Below are 17,183 nucleotides of genomic sequence, written 5' to 3' on the forward strand. Positions count from 1 at the left end.
CATTGCATATAAGACTGCTTTCAATTGGCAAACAGGACGTTCTCACCGAATCTTAGAAATAAGCAGGGTACCTTGTGATCTATTAAATTTTCTGATCTATTAAGTTTTCTGATCAATGATGGTTTAAAAGCTTTATATGATGTTTACAACTGCACACCTGTTTCATTTGAAATGACAACCGATTATCTTTTAAATATTTGAATGGAACACAATTTCCTCAACAAATAACAGCACAGACTTTGCCTGAGCTTGGTAGGACAATAGTGAATGAAAGTATTTGCTACCTGAGTAAATACCTGTGAATCAAAGTCTAGACAAAAGTAAGATTTCTAAACGCATATCAGACGTTTTTGAAGTATGATTACCGTATTTATCTGGTAATAAGCCCATGTCTTGTAATAGACACACACATACCATGAAGTTCAGCAGAAATACAAACAAATGTTATCTTATTGGCCTTCCATTACTTTGAGTTAGAGATTATGTACTCTCCCTGGGTTTATTGGAGGATAAGTATGGTAAATGTTACAATTCTCTGTGCACTAGATCATACAGGTTATTTAAGGCTAGCGCATTATGATTTGTTTGCTTGCAAAGCTGTGTCATTCAAATAGATCATAAATACCATACAAAAACAGTTCAATACTCATATTTACAATTTCTCTGCCTCTTATGTTCTTTTTTAACTTACGATTGACATTTAAAATTTAAAATTCCCACCTTATCGACAGTCCACACAAATTCGTTCAATAGTTGGAACAGCGTGTTGTCGCATGCTGATTGGCAAACAAAGTAGTACTTTGAAATTTTAATAAACACTTCAATTTTATTCCACAATTCAGTATCAATACAATTGTGTATGATATGTCTATAGAGTGATTTAAGTTTATCAATAGAACTCCGAGCTGAAAGTTTGATTTGATATTGTTTCGATTTTCCCCCTGGAACAAATTTTGCACATGGATAAATACAGTGAACACTGTAAATCCGACCTTGCCCTCCACGAGGGAGTTATTTTTGGAAGTTAAATGAGCAAAGAGAAATGTTTGAATTTGTGAAGAATCCAGACGTGAATTTATTTGTTGATTGTATGGGAATCTGACTCCAGTCTGTAGATTCTTTAACAGCCTCGTTATTTGACATGTCGTCAGAAACTGAGGAAGCTGTGGCTGCCAGACGTGTGAAACTGATAGTGTTTGAAGTGAGTGATCTTGCGACAGAGCACAGGCGTTCGTTACAAATGTCTGAAATGTTTATGTGTGCTGTGACTCATATCAGTAGGTCTGTAACATATGTGTCAGTAGGTCTATAGAATATGTGTATTTCAGACATTTGTAACCAACCCCTGTTGATCAGTGCAGTGTAACAGACGATATTTCTGATAAATTGCATGAGTGTTGAAATTGTTTCCATTGCCGGAATTGGTGATTTCAACCGATGTGCATTTTGTACGACATTGCAGACCTTGGTCATGTTTTTGTTGTTAAAAAAAGTATTGTTTTTTATATTTTCTTTTTTCTTTTGCACATGAATTTATAATTATATTGTCAAGTCTCACAATGCCCAGCGATATTTCAACAGCCATCATGTTTATTTACATTGGATATTGTAGTTCCGGTCAGTGTTGTAGTAATACACTAAGAATTGTGTTGTGCTGCATGGTAATTAAAGTCCCATCAACGACACAGCTTTCAAAGAGGCTATATATAGTGACAATGCCATGCAAATGTAAATATTACTCAATAGTCACTGGGTTCAGTTTTTGCTATGAAGTTTTGTCAACAACTGAGTTAAAATGATAGCATTCTCAAGAGTGAAAGGAAATAAAGTGGATCAAGAAAAGCATAAAATGACGTCTGCATTTTATGAAAATAGTAATTTGAAGTCTAGAACCGCAGGTGTCAGATACGCATGTGTGCCGTGACAACAGATATGAAATTCTGAATTATTTAGATATCCAACAGACATGAAACTTAAAACCCTGAAAGTTACAAGGATCGAAGCAGACAGAAACATTTTCATGTACAAATAAGACAGTAAAATATATCTGAGCAAGGCGAAGTCTGTGAAACCTGACATGGAGTACAAACAGACCTATCCAATATATGTCTACACTTCAAGGTATGCACAGTACTCTGGGTAAATGTCATCAAAATTCACCAACTTGCCATGTAAACAAAGTCACACAAGCCGGACTGTTACAGATCATCCATTATAAACAAACAGAACAGTTGTAATGTTAAATGGTGTTTTGAATCCTCTACACCAGACTATTTATCATTCGGATACAAACTAACCTTTACCATATCTATCCTTCAATAAGCCCAGGGGCAAACACATTATCTCTGTCTTATATAACTAAGTAGTACGGGGGGGGGGCTTATTACAGGACAGTGAAAGTGAAATAACATTTGTTGGCATCTACTTAATGCAATATATAGCTACAGAGGGGGTAGGGGGATGTGTTTGTGTGAGTGGGGGGGGCATGGTGGCTGATCAGGAGTGGTAAAGGCTTCCGATGTCTACAATACTAGCACTCCACCACTGTGTTGCATGTTCTACATTGGGTCAAGCCACAGGTTCATGGTCTTTTTCAGGGTATTTCAGTTTTTCCGATTTTTGACCCTTAATTTTTGAATTTAATATTTCCAACCAGTGAATTTGATAAACTATTCTTATATTCTAAGATCTACTGATTTCATCTGAAAGAACAATTGAAAATGTCATTTTAAGGGGTAACTTTTTCTTTAGGGGTAATATTTTAGTAATGGTCTTAGTTTTGAGCCAATTTAGGAGGGAGACTCCAGATTTTTTCCAATCAGTCAATTTGATAAACTGTTCTTATAATCTACTGATTTGATCTGAAAGAACGATCCATAATATGTAATTTACTGGGTTAATTTGCTACTAGGGGGTATATACAATGTGTACAAACATTCTATTGATGGTTTAATTTTGAGCACACACATTATATTCTCCCTCATAGAAACATGCCACTGAAGGTAACCAATATGTTACTGAGCCAGACAGTGATATGTAGACCCATCACTTTGTATATTAACTTAGACAGATAACTGACACCTATGTTATCTGAAGCACCTACTCCTTATCTGATAGGATTATTGTCACCTGACACAGGTAAGTTTACACCCGAGTGATCAGGTACAGGTATCTACAAACTCATTAGGGTTTTCACCTGTTATACACCTATATATACAGGTAACAGATATACAGGTATAGTGCATGTGATCAAGAATAAATGGAGTCTAGAACATTATGATCTGTGTAACATCTTTCTGGTATAGGTTTCATCCCTCTCTCCCTTTCTCTCCAAATTTACAGTTTTTATTCATTTACATTTGGAGTTTTAATTAAACGGTAAAACTGATTAAATCTGACCCCTGATTTTTCTGACATCCTGTTGCTTGGTCATCTGTGGAACCTAGCTTTACCTATGACTTCAATAAGTACAAATTTTCAATGTCCCTTTCACTTTTTAAGGTAATAGGATTGTGTCGCCATTTCTCAGTAGAACTTCTTCAAATTTTGTAGTTATATTGCTTTGAAGGAAAGAAAATTGTCTGCCACAAAAAATATATAGGTTGTCATAATTTTAAGGAATTTAAATGGAAATTTATGTAAAAAGGAGTGACTTTTGAAAAAAAAAAAATGAAAGACACAATCTTCTGCAAAATAATGTCAATAAAAATGATACTACCATAGATTAGTATTGCATTAATGTATATCAATTTAATAAATGCTGAAATTATGTCAAATAAATTATCTATAAACGATTAAAAATTGACATTTTATAATAAAACCATATGCACCTAGTAATTGCAGGTAAGAGTTATCTTCCTTGAAAAACTTCACAGTAGTGAAATAGGTAGCCGGTTTCCTGAAGTACAGAAAAATGGAAACATGTAGCTCATTGATAAAAAAACACCTGAATTAATGCCTGCACTGCTTTGAAATACTTTAATATTGAGAGAAAACACTGTTCTGTCAATAATAAACATACAATATTCATCAGTTTAACATTAAACATTAGAATATGCGGAAATTGTGATACTGTCTCCCTACATTGGATTTTCAACTAGGGATGTACTTCCTACTTCTGTTTATCAATACACTCCTATGACCTTCAGAAAAATATTTGAAGTCTTCTTCTAACAATCATCAAATCCCTTAGTGACATCAAATTCTGCTGGACTGAAAAACTTACGTTTTTTATTCAAAGTTTGACTTGTATAACTGTCATTGATGTGCACACCATATAAGCTAATTGCATAACTTCTATATTTTATATATGGGTGGGCTTATTACCAAGCATGGGCTTATCTGACGGATAACTGTGGTAAGATATGTGATAGATATATAATGCAAATGTAACTGCACAGTGATTGTACAAAGACAGTACCCTATATGAAACAAAAAGATTGTTTCTTTGCTTGTACACAATGCAGCCATTCAAAGCCAAGGACAGTCATCTGGCCAACCACATTAAAACAACTACACAGGAAATGCTGAGGACAGATCTAAACAGAAGCCCCTTTAATACAGAAGGGGGCCCCTCTTAACACAGAAGCCTTTTTAAACACTTATGTAAGTAGTATCACCATCAAACACTTCTGGACAACACACAAAGAACAATCTGTGCTACTGTGCAGAGATCTAGTCAAAGGTACCAAGTCTCCAGTACAAATCTAGTTTATTTTATTACAGATAGCAACTAACAAATGTACTAAATGTATTAAAAAAAAAAAAAAATTGGGTAATATCTGTAAAATTGTCGTGGTTGTAATGCAGACAGTAAACCAAGATCAAATGTCAAATGTTTACAGTGCAGTTAATCACAAAACTTGGTCAAGTGAGACAGACCAAGAGACAGACAGTGCAGTTTTATCTGATTATCAAACGGTCTATCTTTTGTGTTTATAACTTGTGAGTGTACAGCTGAACTTTATAATCTACATAATTTGACTGATCATTCAGAAAATTCATATGTGACCAACAGTCACAAGTCACCGAATTTAGAGATCCCTACAAAGTACTCTACAAAGTACAATATCACGTTACTTCTATGAGGATTCCAAGTCGTTTATAGTATCATTTTTGCCTGCCAAGTCAATCATGCTACTTCAACGTTGAGCTGTTATATTTTAAGTCAAAATTAAATGGTTTCAAGTGTACTGCAAACACTTGTGATATTGAAGAGTGACCCAACACAGTTTACAAATGATATACTGAACATGACTTGAGTGGGTACCTGGTATGATGAGGGGGTGTCCGGATGTGTTCTGGTGTGGGTTTTATACAGATAACCTGCAATTCTGCTTGGAGACAAAAATATCTGTCATCACAGCTAGTCTTGCCATAAGTTAGTTAGTCACCTTTAAATTTAGGTGCAAATATTTTAACAGGGCTGTACAATTTTATATTGAAGAGTACCAGCCTGCAGGCAGGTTTCAAAATCTACTAGTTCAACATATTTACACATAGTGAATGTTAACAGTTTTCAATAGCCTTGGGCTTGTGGAATTTCAAATGCCTGTTTTCCATTCTAGAAAAAAAAGAGAATGCGGCATTCTTCCATTCTTCGTAACTCTTTGGACAACAAAATCTCCTACCATAGTTATTCAGATGAATTTCCCTTCTCTGCACAGCTCACCTCAGTAATGTTTACACTGGATTAGGCGTCATTCAGTTACCCAAGTATTTAATAAAGATTTTAGTTCTCTTATAGAATTTTTGTAGTAGTTTGATTATATCTGAAATGCTTTGGTGCCTATAAGTAATTTCAAGCATCTTCAATGAACTCTAAAAGCTAAAATAATGTTTTGTAAAAGGGCTTTAAGGTTGAGAGTTTCAGCATTTTTGTGGTGTATCTCCAATGAAGAAGAGTTCCAATTTTAGGACATGTTTCTGACATATATTTACTTGCCCATTTATGGTAACAACGGACAACATACGAAAGGAATACAGCAATGATGATTTCCCATTTCATCAAAAAACAATAGAACCCAGAGGGATCTTGGCGCCCACCATTGTACCGGCTTTATGAGTTCTTTGTCAGTGCAATCTTTTCTCTTCTTTTCTCTAATCTGTTTGATCGAGTCATGTTAACAGTAAATGCACCTTGAGGTAACTTTTGATCTAAACTGTGACTAGTTTTCTACAGGGTTCAAATCCCAGTAGCAGATTTTTAGCCCACCATCATCTAATCACCCTGTGGTCCGTGTCTGTCAGTGGTCTGTCTTTAAACAATTCTTGTTATCGCTATTTCTCAGGACGTACCAAAGGGATCTTTCTCAAATTTTATATGTAGGTTCCCCTTGGTCCCTAGTTGTGCAGGGCAACATTTGAGACTGATCGGATGAACAACATGGCCGACGGGCAGCCATCTTGGATTTTGTTAGTGAAGGTTTGTTATCACTATTTCTCAGGAAGTACCAGGGGGATCTTTCTCAAATTTATATATGTAGGTTCCCCTTGGTCCCTAGTTGTGCAGGGCAACATTTGAGACTGATCGGATAAACAATATGGCCGACAGCTCAGGCAGCCATCAAGGATCTAATCAAATGTGCTAGTGACATTATATTTGTTTTGCTAACACTTTCTTTCAATCACATCACTAGGAATAATTTCAAAACGTTCGAACTTCCAAAAAAGGCCTGCAGACTATAATTCACTTTTTTAAAAATACCGAGAAAATAGCATGTTTAACAGGAAATTATTTTTTAAATGTGTATATCCTGTAGAAAAGTTGTTGGACATTCTTTCTCAATTGAGATGTAAGAGAGAAGAACTAGAACCTTTCCGGGGTCCGGAGGACAGAACTTAACTATAAAAGTGCACGGTCTAAAAATTAGTTGAATCTCTTCAGGTCAGTCCTAGCATAATAACTAGCGTTGGGGACGTCTTTTTAAAAAAAAACACCATTAAACAGTTTGTCATTATTACAGATGAATAATTGGAAAATGATAGCTTTGACACAGTGGCTTGATACAATCCTGATATATTACCGAGAAGATTCTTTTTTCATGGATATAAATAATTCCAAGCATTTCAAGTTCTGAATGAAAATGGGATTAGAATCCCTAAGAGCTTGTAAATAAGTGAATTGTAAATGGCCTTTAAAATTCGACAGTTTTCAAGCTTTAGAGAGACAGGAATACATATTGATTAATTGTTAGTATCCGATATAATAGAAAAGGGAAATTACAAAAGGTCATTTCTCAAAATGCCAATCAAAGTGCCAGTCAACATTTTAAGTACAGCTTTCTGTATGCACTCAAGACCTACTAAAAGTACCATACTTGATCTATTTATAACAAGCCTGTGTCATATACATATTACATACAATGATGAGTAATAGGTATAGGTACATTGCGTTAAGCTGTCACTCTGTCACATTGTAACAGCTAGCTATATAGGTCCCACTCACAAACACATCAATGGCCTTCAATAATTTAAAATTAATGACTAGCACTACACATCTACAGGAACAAGAACTTAACAAGCAAAATAACTTCACAACATCACTTTTAGATACATACAAACTTGGCAAGAACAGCTAGAGGAAGTTTTCCTGGATAAAATCCAAATCCTTTTAAAAGCTAGACACGTTCTTTGTTGGTTGTTGAAAAGTTGGTCTTCATTCACTTATTGAAAAATGAAATTTAAATTCCAGAATATATCAAGAAATGCCGTTTTATGGTTGATTTGCTGTCTGTGTGTCCTACGGTATACCCAGTGCTACAGCTCGCTCGAGAGTGTTCTGTCTACAGTGTGTACAAGCTTACGACTGACAACAACAGGAAATGGGTCATCGATGTCAGGTTTATTTCCAGGTGAATCAAAAAAGGAGGCCTCCCCAGGGTATTGACAGTCTGGATAAGCCTTCCCTCACAAACCCCTGCTCACCCTACCTGTGGATGAGACCTCGTTACAGGTGCGACCGTACAGGTGCAGATATAAGGTGTAATACTGGGGTGTTTTAACTGCCCAATCTCGACACCGTCCCCTAGACAGACCCTTCCAAACGTCGGCGGATGCTCAGTGGGATTTTTATTAGTGTGAAGTGGAGAAAATCGATATGAAATGTAAACAAAATGTTTCCTTCACAGAATTAAAATTACAGTATATTTAAAACAGAAAGAAAAGATGGTGTGTGTATATATATATGAATAAGTATCATAAAGTTATTTTTTTTTACCAGACTTCAATGCAAAACAACATCATGGCTACCCTGCTATTTCTTGACAGGGTCTTGTGTCATGAAAGAATTTCTGATAAGATTTTGTTTTCATTCATAAAACAGTTCAAGATGGGATTTTTTCTATGACAGTTCAAAAAAAATCTTCCAATATCATATGTCACTTGGAAAAACATTAAGAATAAGAATTAACCTTATCCAATCTACGATTTAGAGAAGTGAAAATGGAAAAGGCTCAGCTCTGCAGGAAATTAGGTACAAATTGTAGGCAACTTGACAAATAGATGTTACTGTATTGGCGTGTCATTGTGAGCTAATATATAAGATAGAATTGTGTCTTGTGTTTAACTATGTACAGTTTCCGACCTCAGTAAGAATAGAGTCTTTGTTTTTGAGATAGCCTCATCTGACAGGTACCCGCTCCCTGTGCCTGGGAGTGGCAGTCTGACACTGATACAAACAAGGAACAATTTGTTACACGTTTCTACATAGACCACTGATAACACATAGACTGCACCAATGGCAATTCACCAAGTATTATCATAGTGCATTTTGTGTACACATAATAGAACTTGTAAAGCCTGACCAAGCCTTTTTGTTATCACAAATATTTTTTCTCAATTTTTCTCCAGTTATGTTTTTCTCTTAGAAGGATTTTGGGAGATGGGTTAAATGATCGACTGATTGGGCTTCTTGTCCTATCTCCTGTGATAACCAAGCCTAGGACAGCGAGGGGCTCAATACCTTTCTCCTGTTATAACTTAGCCTAGGACAGCGAGGGGCTCAATACCTTTCTCCTGTTATAACCAAGCCTAGAACAGCGAGGGCTCAATACCTTTCTTCTGTTATAACCAAGCCTAGGACAGCGAGGGGCTCAATACCTTTCTCCTGTGATAACCAAGCCTAGAACAGCGAGGGGCTAAATACATTTCTCCTGTTATAACTTAGCCTAGGACAGCGAGGGGCTACATACATTTCTCCTGTTATAACTTAGCCTAGGACAGCAAGGGGCTCAATACCTTTCTCCTGTGATAACCAAGCCTAGAACAGCGAGGGGCTAAATACCTTTCTCCTGTTATAACCAAGCCTAGAACAGCGAGGGGCTCAATACCTTTTAATATGATTACCTTGGTAATACATATGTTAATATAATTCAAATGTATTTCAACACATTTTTACTGTTTGCAAACATTTCAAAACTTTTCTAAAACATTTTCAAAACCGACAGTCACAAATGTAAATAAGTATATTTGAATACATCTCTGATAAAACTCTTACAAGACTCACAAAAGTATAAATCTTCAATTTAATAAATTCTGAAAAAATGTAACCAAATTGTCTTTCCTTGATTAAAATGGAACTGTCATTCCTCCTATAAATAAACGATATTTAACTGTTCATATGATTACTTGTAATTACTGCAGTAACTAATAATTATCACAGACATGAATAGCCACTAAATTAGAATTTCAATGACAAAATCAAACAGAAATTTTAAAAAAAAGCAGAAATCAAATATACACTAACTAATGAAATTGTTGCAGGATTAGAAATTTGGATTTATTTTTACACACAGTAAAAAAAGATATCTACATAAATATCACATATTTATGCATATTTCCGTTGCAGTAGGTACATCAATATCAGATTTCCTAAACTATCACCTGTACAGGTGTATTTACTATAAAAAAATGATACCTGTTATAACATAATGAGCACACTTGTCATACTTTATAGCTGTAGTGCTAAGACAGATAGTCCCAGTGCTCTGTGTTTATATACATCCCCAATGAAGAAGAATTCAAAATGTGTTCTATATTTTCTGACAATGAGTTTCTTACCATTTCACTTTATCAAAAGGTAATACATATATATATTTTTTACCCCACAAAATTAACTGCAATACATTGGGATATGATGTTTGAACCTCTACATTTTTCAGCAGGGCTGGGAGCTTATCCACAGTGCATGCACTACCAGTGATGATATTAATTACGTTAATAGTTTTCTGCAACACTATTTGGAATTTAAAAAAAAAATAGACTCCCTGTTAAGACTGCAATCTAGCATTGTCCTTCTTTAAGTAGAAATAAGTAGGAACTGCTGGATCTACCCGAGACAGGTGAGTGAGCATCAGGTGTTGTGTGACACCTGGTACAGCAAAACAAAGTACAACAAACCGGTTAACGACAAACTCTAGTTTACGATGAGGTCATCTTTATACACCTGATAAGAAATGAACATCCCACCCTCGTAATACACTAGACTTACTTCCCCTTGAGTTTGTTATTTTACACCAACACATCTATACTATATCATTCCACAACTTGAATTTGCAGTCTGACCACTTTAACTAAGCCCTATTCCTAGGTACTGTTTTTATGTGTTCAATTTGCAGCATTAGCGTTTGAGAAACACTTTATGTATCTGGCAATAAGCCCACCAATAAATATATACTGAAACACATTATGTTCTCATTGTCCAGTAGATATATCAAAATACTATACAGAACTAAGTGTTTCTGATTTTTTAATTTTTCATATTCATATATCGTTCTGTTCTGTAGAAATGCTCACAAATTCTAGACGGGTTGCACAAAACCATACAAATTAAATGAGAAAGGATTTTTGTTTTGTTTTTGAGACATGAATGAGGAAGACTTTTATTGAAATCCTTGGATCCATGCTATCTCTATACTACTGCAGTCGGTGTTTACTATTATCATCACAGAGTAAACAACTAGAGAAAGAGGGTGATTATCTGTAATCTCTTTATTGCCCTAATATATCTCTGGCAGCCATCCATCTCCAATGTCCACAAGTAATGACCCTGTCCCTATCTGTCATTCTGGCCACGACCATTTAATTACAGTTTCATACTGGACCACAGATAACCAGTGAGCAGGCTTGTACCAATCAATACCAAGGTGAGGGGTTCACTATTCATATACCAGTGTACTTCTCGAATAGGAAGTATATATACCACTAGAGATTTGTTTTTTTGATCAAATACATGTTAGGCATAATATATTAAATAGCTGATAGGCATATCTGCTGGACATTGATCTGCAGCTAGTATTTTACAGGAGTGTCAAAGAAAAAAGGGCCATAATGAGATGAATAAATTACATTTGAAGGTCCTGTTTACATGTTTTACAAACCTTCAAGATGTCAACCAGTCTAACCAATACCACCAACCCCTATACCAGACCAGCATACCATATCATTCAAACTCTGATTTGACTAAAATCTCTATCAAGGTAAAACCAGAGATGCTGAGAGAGCTTACAAAAGATATAGGCCCCGCTTGTGCATACAAGGTTTCTGGAGTAGAAAATTAAAGTTTCAAGAGTCACAACTCCAGAAAAAGTAGTTGAATCGCAAATTCTCTTCAAGCACATCTACATATGATGTACTTTAACCGTGCCAAGTTACAAACAAATCAAACACACTGTGGAAGGAGGAGTTGCACTTACAATGTTTCTGGAGCAGAACCTATCAAGGGCCATAACTCCTGGAAAACAGTCACATTGAAAGTTTCTGTCTTCATGCACATCTACATCCAATTTACTTTCAGTGAAAAGTAACAAAATTGTCCAACACTTTTTAGGAGGAATTGTGCTTATAAAGGTCAAGGACAAACAGACAGGGTGATTCCTATATATATACCCCGCCCCCCTGACCTTTGTTTTAGGGTTGGGGGTGGGGGTGGGTTGGGGGGTATAACAATGACAGCAACAACAATAAGAATTGAGAGTGGATTTAGACATTTTTGGGGGAAGGGGGTCAGCATAAACAGCAGGAAGTCTTGGACACTGTCTGTTGTTACAAGTCATTCTTTGTTTCTGTAAATGGCTACCAAGGAAGAAGTAATTCAATACCAAAGGTATTCAAATTAACAGGTTTAAGTAATGTTATCTAGGCAAGGGAAGTATTACATTCAGACACCCTTTTCCTTCAATCCATACTTCAATACGTCTTTAAAGTACAAGTAAAAAATACACATCTGCTATACTTATCATAGACTCATGCTTTTAAAAGTCATATTTTGTCCTCCTACGACAATGGATTTGTCTTCAAGCCTCTTGTGTTTAATATTGATGTTTGATTGTATACATGTGCTGGGTTCACATTAACAGCCAGTTGCTTGGAAAAGTAGCCTGCTATTCATCCATTTTGAACCGGACATTTTTTGTCTGATTATATGTACATGTCATAAGTCAACATTATAGCATATGCTTGTGGACTGGCCTTCAACCAGCTATTCTTTTCAAGTCAACCACCTACTTTTAAAACTTAGCGAGAACAATGATATGTCAGTAAATATAAAAAAAAACACACCAAGAAATACAAAACAAGGAAGCAACATTTAAAATTTGAAAATAAAATGTAGAAAGGCAAACATTTTGGACTCAGCTGTGTTGCTAAATGTCAAAGTGAAAACCATGTGAAAGGTGTTCGGAAACATAATGATGTAGAATATAGCGAAAAGTAAAACGAGCCTAAAAAAACCTGCATTACTTCACAAATTTACAAAGTCTGGCTACAACATTCAAGTAATATTCATGGAAACTACTACAGTAAATTTGGACACAAGGTTATAAGTATCGAGTAGAAATTGAGTGACAAATATCATTTCTTTCTGCACATGTTAGTCATGGAGCAGAATGTAGAACTATATAATTATGTGTGGGAGGGGATACATATCAGGTACTGGTACAGGAAACCATGATCCGGGACCCAACCCCCTTAATGGGTATGGGTAAGTGGTAGGAACAGGGGACACCCAGACAGGTCAAATTTACTCACCTTCAATGTCAATATTGGAGAGTAAATCCACTAATTTAATTGTCGCAATAAAATGTAGCGTCGGTTGATCTCATACTTAAATATGATTGCCTCTATATCCCTTCAAGTTCAATTACCTGTGCTTCCAGCATTAATGGTACATAACATCACTCAATCACCAGCAGATAAGGCTCATAGTATATCTGTACAGGTATTATCCACCTCGTTAGAGACGGGACATAGTATATCTGTACAGGTACTGTCCTCCTGGTTAGAGACGGGACATAGTATATCTGTGCAGGCACTGTCCACCTCTTTAGAGACGGGACATAGTATATCTGTACAGGTACTGTCCACCTCTTTAGAGACGGGACATAGTATATCTGTACAGGTACTATCCACCTCGTTATAGACGGGACATAGTATATCTGTACGGGTACTGTCCACCTCGTTATAGACGGGACATAGTATATCTGTACGGGCACTGTCCACCTCGTTAGAGACGGGACATAGTATACCTGTACAGGTACTGTCCACCTCGTTAGAGACGGGAAATAGTATATCTGTACAGGTACTGTCCACCTCGTTATAGACGGGACATAGTATATCTGTATAGGTACTGTCCACCGCGTTAGAGACAGGACATAGTATATCTGTACAGGGACTGTCCACCTCGTTAGAGACGGGACATAGTATATCTGTATAGGTACTATCCACCTCGTTAAGAGACAGGACATAGTATATCTGTACGGGTACTGTCCACCTCGTCAGAGACGGGACATAGTATATCTGTACAGGTACTGTCCACCTCGTTATAGACATGACATAGTATATCTGTACAGGTACTGTCCACCTGGTTAGAGACGGGACATGTATATCTGTACAGGTACTGTCCACCTCGTTATAGACGGGACATAGTATATCTGTACAGGTACTGTCCACCTCGTTATAGACAGGACATAGTATATCTGTACAGGTACTGTCCACCTCTTTAGATACGGGACATAGTATATCTGTACAGGTACTGTCCACCTGGTTAGAGATGGGACATAGTATATCTGTACAGGTACTGTCCACCTCTTTAGAGACGGGACATAGTATATCTGTACAGGTACTGTCCACCTGGTTAGAGACGGGACATAGTATATCTGTACAGGTACTGTCCACTTGGTGAGAGACGGGACATAGTATATCTGTACAGGTACTGTCCACCTCTTTAGAGATGGGACATAGTATATCAGTACAGGTACTGTCCACCTCGTTAGAGACAGGACATAGTATATCTGTACAGGTACTGTTCACCTCGTTATAGACAGGACATAGTATATCTGTACAGGTACTGTCCACCTGGTTAGGGACGGGACATAGTATATCTGTATAGGTACTGTCCACCTCGTTGGAGACAGGTCATAGTATATCTGTACAGGTACTGTCCACCTCGTTAGAGACGGGACATAGTATATCTGTACAGGTACTGTCCACCTGGTTAGGGACGGGACATAGTATATCTGTACGGGTACTGTCCACCTCGTTAGAGACAGGTCATAGTATATCTGTACAGGTACCGTCCACCTCGTTAGAGACAGGTCATAGTATATCTGTACAGGTACTGTCCACCTTGTTTGAGACGGGACATAGTATATCTGTACGGGTACTGTCCACCTCGTTAGAGACGGGACATAGTATATCTGTACAGGTACTGTCCACCTTGTTTGAGACGGGACATAGTATATCTGTACGGGTACCGTCCACCTCGTTAGAGACAGGTCGTAGTATATCTGTACAGGTACCGTCCACCTCGTTATAGACAGGTCATAGTATATCTGTACAGGTACTGTCCTCCTTGTTTGAGACGGGACATAGTATATCTGTACGGGTACCGTCCACCTCGTTAGAGACAGGTCGTAGTATATCTGTACAGGTACCGTCCACCTCGTTAGAGACGGGTCATAGTATATCTGTACAGGTACTGTCCACCTCGTTAGAGACGGGACGTAGTATACTGTCCACCTCGTTAGAGACGGGACATAGTATATCTGTATAGGTACTGTCCACCTCGTTAGGGACAGGACATAGTATATCTGTACAGGTACTGTCCACCCCATACCCAAACAAATACAGTTAGAAATCTTCAACAAGCGGTCCAGTCCTAATTCTCAAACTGTAGTTACCGAGCAAGTAAGCCCAACATTTTGTTTTAAATTCAAACGAATCCTAACCATACTTTATGCCCATTATCAGTCATTAAAAGTCCTTTAGATTTGATGATTTACTAATTCATGTATGCTTGGATTAACTCTTCATTACTATGTACAGCTCACTGTGTATTGTTATAATAATGGACAAATTTAAGTTACAAAATCATTTCCCCCCTTTCTCACCAAATGTGTGAAGACACAAAATTTGTGTACATTTTTGTACACTGCCTATTGAGAGATGACTAAGGATCCAAATACATGGTACAGAACTGCTGATAAATTGTGGTTTCTGACTCCATGCTAAACAGAGGGTGAGCTAATCGGTGACACACACCATGTGTCAACCTCCTCACACAAGACAATTTATAAACATGATTTTGACCTATGACCAGACACCCACACTATGTAACTACAGGTATAGACAGACAACAGAAAATTGTAACCGCAATAACGGCCGGAAAATCTATCACAGGTGTATATATCAACAGGTAATCAAGGATCAACATGAAAAGACTTGGGTTATTGACTGACGGGTCACGGACCAGTGGTCAGTTTGTAGAAGGCTACGTTGATGATCTATAAAAACAACTTGCGACAGTTTAAGTCTTGCCACTCGTCACAATCAGACAGTACCTGTTTATAGGCGTGGAGTCTACAGTCGAAACTAGCTATTTTGATTAATTTAATTTTCCTTCACATTTAAAATTCACGTTACATTTTTACAAAACCCAGTAATCTTTCCAATTATTGTTTTCTAAAATAGTCTTCAATTTTCAATACTTACTCATACAATTTTCAGTCTATATAATCAATACAGCTTGCAGACATAACACACTGTTCAAATGGATCTCTTCTCATTCTAAATGTAGGTCTCCTTTTTCAATAAATGAACTATTTATGTTTATTTAGATGTCTTTTTTATGTTTTGACAATGATATGAAAGGAAGCTAACAAATGAAGCTGACAAATCGTTTCTTGAGATTTAGTATTTTACTGGAACATACCGGTACTGTAAACATTTTGATCTCTTGCATAATCCAAAAAGTAAGATTCTGAACAAAACATTCACAATCAGACAACAGAAAATAACCAACACAGCCAAACAACAGCTTATTTACCTTACCTATAATAAATCCTTGTATCACAGTAAAGCTATTGTAAGTAACAGAATAACTACAGGCTACATGAACTTTTATCTGTGTCTAACATCCAGACGCATGCCTCAAAATAGTTTTCTCAAAATAGAGCTCAGAGTTCACGTTTTCTCTGGGTTTAACGAACCGATGAAGACTACGTAAACCATAAAACTGTTGACAATTGTAACAATTTAGGATTTTATTTTTACAAAAGATCAATAATATTTTACCGACATCTCTAGCCTCACACTTTGAAGTTTCCTTACATAGATAAGTACTTAGGTTGTGTATAACATACATTTTACAAGTGAAGAGCCTTTGGCATTATAAAACCAAATCATAAGTTCTAGTTATTTTCTCAGCTGAGATACACGGAAACCAGTCAATACAAAGGCTTCCTCCACAGAACTTCCTGATACTATATAAAGTGTATACAGATCTATTACATAGAATTTTTCGACCGCATTTCACATTTAATCCTGTTGCCCGTGACATCTGTACAAAGTCACAGAGCCTTTCTGTTGGGTTTTTTTCTTCTCTTTTCTTGATCATTCCCAAATGCATTCACAGCATACAGTATCTTCAATACTGTGCGACTACGTCATTGTACAAGCCGGACATAAAATGTTCTTAGGCCTAAACAATTATTTGTTCGTTTCTGGTAACTCTACTACCTGTCGTCCAAAGGATATTAATTTTATATGTACTATGTAAAAAAAAAAGGAAGCTAGAATATGATTTTAAAACATACATCTGCCTGGAATTTACCTTAACATACATCTGCCTGGAATTTACCTTAACATACATCTGCCTGGAATTTACCTTTCAATCTATACCCCCCCCC

At 36.7% G+C, this 17,183-nt stretch overlaps 1 protein-coding gene across 6 annotated transcripts in view; it reads right to left on the reverse strand.

Annotated features, from left to right (window-relative positions):
* The window catches only part of LOC110447159, a 56,594-nt gene that overhangs the window by 32,743 nt on the left and 6,668 nt on the right, over positions 1–17,183 (reverse strand). Inside the window, exon 1 of one of the 6 annotated variants that reach the window (XM_021492660.1) lies at positions 7,560–7,815. The exons of 4 other annotated variants lie outside the window; for them this stretch is intronic. The gene's annotated coding sequence lies outside the window, so the exon portion shown is untranslated. Of the gene's footprint in view, positions 1–7,559; positions 7,816–17,183 lie in introns of those variants that run through there. One more of the 6 variants, XM_021492663.1, reaches the window with a different exon arrangement.

Source organism: Mizuhopecten yessoensis, unplaced genomic scaffold, assembly GCF_002113885.1.
Source record: "Mizuhopecten yessoensis strain PY_sf001 unplaced genomic scaffold, ASM211388v2 scaffold3229, whole genome shotgun sequence".
Taxonomy (NCBI): domain Eukaryota; kingdom Metazoa; phylum Mollusca; class Bivalvia; order Pectinida; family Pectinidae; genus Mizuhopecten; species Mizuhopecten yessoensis.